We start from the raw sequence: 6279 nt of genomic DNA, 5'->3' as shown, positions 1-6279 counted from the left end.
AACATCTATACTCGCAATTGTCAATGGAGGTATACAGTCCTACCACAAGACTTGTTACTCCCATAGTGGTATTAATTCAATGTGGATCCTAAAAAATTCGAAAGATCTTTCGGAGACACTCAGTTCAAGACTATTATCTGAATATAATAGCATTAAAACGTATGGTTTTTCGACACTGTATACTTCTATTCCCCAAACTCAGTTAAAATCCTGACTTAAAAAAAGTTATACATCGTTGTTTTTCCCAACAAGATCGTACACCTAGATACAAATTTTTAGTTCTTAGTAGAGATTATTCATACTTTGTGAGAAATAATTCCAAATCATCTTCCAAATATACAGGGGAGGATGTTTACAAAATGCTGGAATTTTTAATCGACAACTTATTTGTCCAGTGTGGTGGACGTGTTTTTCAACAAACGATCGGCATTCCAATGGGAACAAATTGTGCTCCTTTACTTGCTGACCTATTCCTTTACTCTCGTGAGGTGATTTTATAGCTGATCTGATCCAAAAAAAAAAGAATATCGTTTGGCTAGATCCTTTAATCTCAGTTTCCACTATATAGATGACGTAATATCTTTAAACAATCCTAATTTCGGGGATTCGATACATCGCATCTACCCAAAAGAACTTGAGATAAAGGATACTACAGATACTGTGAGGTCAGCCTCATATCTTGACCTATACTTAGAAATAGATGGTAAAGATAAACTATTGACCAAACTGTACGACAAACGTGATGACTTTTCACTCAAAATTGTCAACTTTCCTTTCATCTGTGGCAACATCCCTTCAGCACCTGCGTATGGTGTGTTCATATCACAACTCATACATTTATGCCAAACTTGCCGAAATTACGCAGACTTTTTGTATCGCGATAGAACTCTAACAAATAGGCTTCTGGTAGAGGGATATATTGCTACAAGATTGAAGTCATCACCACAGAAGTTTTATGGTCGTCATCATGAACTCGTGAATCGTTATGGTGTATCCATCTGCACCATAAAAACTGATTTATTCAACGAGTCATAGTTTTCCTTTCCTCGTTTGTCTTCCCTGGATTTGGCTTTTTATTCGGCGGGTTATTCTAGAACAGCAGAGGACGCTTACCCTACCGGTGCACCTGGTCGATGCTCCCAGTTTTTTTTTTGAGTCGGAGTTGCTCATTTACTTTTGTTACTTTTGCTTTCTTTTGATTACCGCTATAACATCTCCGGTACGATCAACATATCGTACATTGAATTCAATTCGGTGAAAGCTTGTTGATTACTTTGCTGAAAGTATTTACATTCAGTTTAATTGTTATTACATTTTAGAGCTATCATTACCCTAAAAACTAAAAATGTAAATAAATGGAATGATTCATCAATAGGTATAAGTGGTGTCTAGATCATCAAGATACTGTATATATCTAAAAATGTAGATTAAGAAATTCAAATAATCATAGCAGTGGAGTGTGTGTGCCATATGTTGATTGATATGTGAAGGCACATAAGAATTTCAAAAGGATTTTTTTATTTACATCACACCATATTCAATTATTATTTGTATAATGTAAACTTGATTCAAAATGCTAGATGTGGAAGTAGGCTTGACTCTATTCTGATTTGATAAAATAATGTTATACTTGAAAAGATATAGATGTATATAATAGACCGAATTATTCACTTTTTGTACTGTTTACGTATTCTCATTAAAAAGTGGTGTACATAAAATTGAATAATGCCCACCCTGCCTTTTCCACGAGAGGTTGTGGTGAATTCTTGTTGTAAATTTATTAATTATATCTAACAAATGATCATTTTGTTCTAGTAGAAACGGTAACACAAGCTACTTCTTAATTATACAACTGACCATTCGAGAGGTGTTTAGGATCCATGGAAGGTATTTATTTTTTTCACAACGTCGACTTACTTCGGAAAATGATTTTGCTTCTATTTAGTTGTAATTTATCAAATCCATATATTTAATGTTTTAACGGAGATGACGACACAATACTTGTAGTTAATCCATTCTTTGTGAACTATCTCAATGAAATACAAACTCTTGTGAAACAATTCGAAGTCTTTCAATATTGTTATCTTGGTGGGATTATTAGCAAATCAATTGATTTATGCTGATGCATTTTTCCAAAAAGCTTTTTCAAGGGTCTTCAGCACATTGTAATAGAGTTTAACACATTATTCTTAAGCATTACTTTATATTGATATTTTTTTGTAGATAATGTTTCTGCTATCTCTTGAAGAAAACAATGGATGGAAAAGTCGATATTCCATCATCGTATACAAGTCTTTGAATATTATGTCTGTTGTGCTATAAATGAATGTTCGAGGAAAACAATCGTTATGATTGTTTTACTGTTTGTGCGTGTTGATTGTGAAGTTAAACGCCATAGTAGTGAAATAAATTAATTGGTGCGTTCAATTAATAAGGTGTGAATATATGAGTTATTCTCTATCTTATTCTTGTGCCAGTATTCAAACTTTGTAGTGAAATGCCAGCATGTGAACCGTTCAAACTAATTAGGAAAAAAATGTTAGACATAAGACATTCTTCTGAATACAAGATCATTTTTGTTCGCTCGCTTAACGTTGGTGTTTGCAGCTAACTGAAAAGTAAAAATGAATAATATTGTTTTTGTTGGTGTGTAAATGTGCGCTATCATCAATATGTTTTTATTCAAATTCGGAAATGGATCAGAAACCAATTAAGCGATCCAACTAACTAGATAAATCAGACTTGCTACATATACAAGGCAATTTCCTCCTTGCACCATATCAAAGTTTATAAAGATACAAAGAAGGTAAATATAATTAGTGTAGTCAGAAACTAAAATTCTTCTGAATATGATTATTCTTAAGTTATCAACATTAATTATAAAAAAAATGTTGCGCAATATGTCTGACGCTTTTGAGATTGGCGTACATCTTGAAGATACGATTGCTCTTTTTAGAGGGCGCAATCACAAAAAATGCAAAATCATTCTGATTTTATGGAAATAAATGCTACTTTATGACTATTAATTACTATCCGATAGCTGAAAAAGCAGAGCTTACTATTTAAAACGGTTCAAAAAGATTCGAGGTTTCCGTGTTTATACAACTTTGGTGGCTAAAACAACGATGTTGGTTGGTAATTGAAGCTTCCAATCTGTTTAAACCGTTAAAAGCGGTTCATAGAACGTTATTTTCATCCCAATAAAATGATTGAGTAGGTAACAAAATTCTTGCATATGGAGTTTTTAAAACAAGGCTTACAAATAACGATTTTGCAATATTTTATTGTTTAAGTCGACAGGATACGTACAAGAATATTCTTTAATTCCTGATTCCAAATATTTAAAAACTGAATGATTTAGTTCAAAGAGTAATTAAGTTTTTGTATTTATCACTGAATTCTTATATTGTTGCTGACTATGACAAATTATTCGAATGTCTTCTTACAGAATGAAATTCAATGGATGTATTGAAATATGGTTGGACAAGTAACTGTCAAGGATACAAAACAATAAGTATATATTAAGGGACATTAGCATATTTTGTAATTAATTGCTATAATATACAGCTCATCATATGCATGCAGAAAAGGTACACGTAAAAAAAGATTGCATACATACAATTGATAAAAGTAGTGTGTTTAGCAGCCAATCATGGGTTCCTCCCATTTTTTGTTTAAAACCTCACAGGCTGGTCTGCACGTTTTCGAAAATATTTTTCGTCTAATTTTCATAATTGGACACACAGTAGTCTACATAAAATCATTTCATAATGATATCTAAATAAAACTCTTTAATGGATTTTTTTATCAACACCTAAATTGTATTCATATTTTTTGAAGGCATTAGTGACGAATGTGCACTTAATTAATATAGGGGAAAATAAAATAACTGTTCTTCTCATACCAATTTAATCAGTATAAATTAGTTTATTTTTTCACCTTTTAACACATTTTGTATTTAGTTCATTTTTACTTCTGTAAATGTGGTTATTATTCACTTATCTATTTTTCATCTGTGTGCTCAACTAAGTCACCTCGCATGTTATATTTTTCCTTGACTTGTGGCCGATTGTATATCTTAATATACATGTAACACAATTTCAGAATCTGTTTGCATCTGTGACGTTTTTTCATAAAATTACCTTCTAGTACACTAAATGCCCTAATTGGTGACTTTTACCTCTTATTTCATCACAAATGGATACAAACATAGACTCTAATGTCCTTTAGATATCTTTTTTCCTACGATACTTAAAAGTTCTACCTTTGTATATCAGAACATTTTTAATTAGTGATTTACACACAAACCTACAATTTATGCAATAGATTGTCTTTCTTTGGTAGTTTATGTTTTCTATTGAAAGACATCCACTCAGAACAACAGAAAGTGAAATATATTTTAGGGAAATATTCAATGAACAGCCTTTCGTTTACTAGATGAGTCCTTACATAAGGATTGATGTTGCTCATTTACATTTGTTACTTTGTATGTACTATTATTTTTTTTTCATGTTCTTTGTTTTGTTGGTCGGTTTTCCATGACTCGTCTTTGTCCCTGGATTACATTCTTCTGATTTCCGTTAAAATCTTGGTTCCCTTGATTACTCTTTAATTAAATTGATCGATGAAGTGAAAACGTAATTAAAAAATAAAAAACAAACAAACAAAACGAAACAAAACAAAACAAAAACAAAAAACGAATCTAAAAATCAATCATATAAATTTTGCAAGAGTAATCAAGGGAACCACGGTTATAGCGGTAATCAAAGTAATGCAATCCAGGGACAAAGGCCAGATATAGAAAACAGACATACACAACAAAGAACATAAAGTAACTAAAATCATACATACAAAGTAACAAAAGTAAATGAGCAAAAACTTAAAACTGTTGCGAAATGCTGTAAATGACTTCTCATTAGGAGCATTAGTAAAAAATACTTCAAAATTCACGATAAGAAATAAAAATGTAAGCGATTAGAATATTTGTCCTAATTAGGAATAGCGTTAGGTATCTGCCTACAATTAACATTTTTAAGGAAAACTGTCAAGATATAAACTGTCGTAAAGTCATATTAGATGATACTAAGTTATTCGATGTAATAAACAATATTTTTTTATTTTGTATCCCTTGTTTAATCTGTGAGTTCTTTTTTTTCAGCGTCAAAGAAATCAGATTGACACAGATAGCGAATGGCTAGAACAGAAACATGCATCTATATACAGAAAAAAAACTACCATGAGAAAAAAGTACAAACAGAAACAAACAAACAAGACAAAAACACACAAAAAAATGTTAAATATCACATCCATGTACACACACGAATATTTACAACATAAGTTTTGAAAAGGCTACAAAATTAACTTTTGGATAATAAAAAGAAACAGTCGATCTAACACAAACCATATTACTAAACTCTGAACCATTAATGAGTTGGGTTTATGGTAGTAGAGCCACAGCAACATACACAATTGTTTTATGCCGACAAAATCGAACCTGATTATACATTATGGAAGTTGAGTATTTTTTACAGCATGTAGATGGAAGTAGATGTACTTTTCCAATTTTCGCCAAATTTGTCATAAGATACGATACACAAATAAAGTGTGTGGATCATCATGAAGAGCATTTAGATATAATAAACAAGAATGAAAACAAATCCTGTAATATAGTGTCCTGAACGAGTAATCAAGGGAACCAATATTCTAGGAGACATAAAAAGAATGTTAGAGGACCAGACATGGAAAAAGACAAACACAACAAAGAAAAAAAATAATACATACAAAATAACAATAGTAAATGAGCAACTCGGACTCCACTGAAAACTGGGAGCATGGACCAGGTGCACCGGTAGGGTAAGCGTCATCTACTTTTCTTAAAACACCTGCAGATGTGTTCATAAAAAGTCAAGACTGGGGTAGATGAAGAGTTTATTTTTTTAAATAAAAAAAAAATATAAATAAAAAAACATAAAGCCAAACAGTTAAAAAGCAGTACTTACTTTTGCATAAGAATAATAAAATGTAACAGATGGAGATATTATTCAGTTTTTACAACCCGTCGCGATATGGTGCATTATTTGTAAGAAGAATTATTTTTAAGAAGAAAAAGTGTTTTACCTTTCATTGTTTTTCCCTTTTGTGTTTTTGAACGGGGCATAGTTTTCCTTTCCTCGTTTGTCTACCCCGGACTTGACTTTTTATGAGCAACTCGGCGGGTGTTTCTAGAAAAGCAGAGGACCCTTACCCTACCGGTGCACCTGGTCCATGCTCCCAGTTTTT

General features: G+C 31.8%; 1 long non-coding RNA gene across 1 annotated transcript; it reads left to right on the top strand.

Moving 5' to 3' along the window:
- The first annotated feature begins 1803 nt into the window (after positions 1 to 1803).
- On the top strand, positions 1804 to 5926 carry LOC148596413 (uncharacterized). Its single transcript, XR_015919274.1, has 4 exons — positions 1804 to 1887; positions 2224 to 2806; positions 3449 to 3514; positions 5159 to 5926. It is a non-coding gene; the product is annotated as an uncharacterized LOC148596413 (long non-coding RNA).
- The last annotated feature ends 353 nt before the right edge of the window (positions 5927 to 6279 follow it).

This window comes from Perna viridis, unplaced genomic scaffold (genome assembly GCF_037379345.1).
Source record: "Perna viridis isolate PV_CMFRI_1.1 ecotype Kerala unplaced genomic scaffold, ASM3737934v1 SUPER_16.28, whole genome shotgun sequence".
NCBI lineage: Eukaryota > Metazoa > Mollusca > Bivalvia > Mytilida > Mytilidae > Perna > Perna viridis.
The sequence above is the reverse complement of the archived record's forward strand: the minus strand, read 5'-3'. Positions and strand labels throughout refer to the sequence as shown.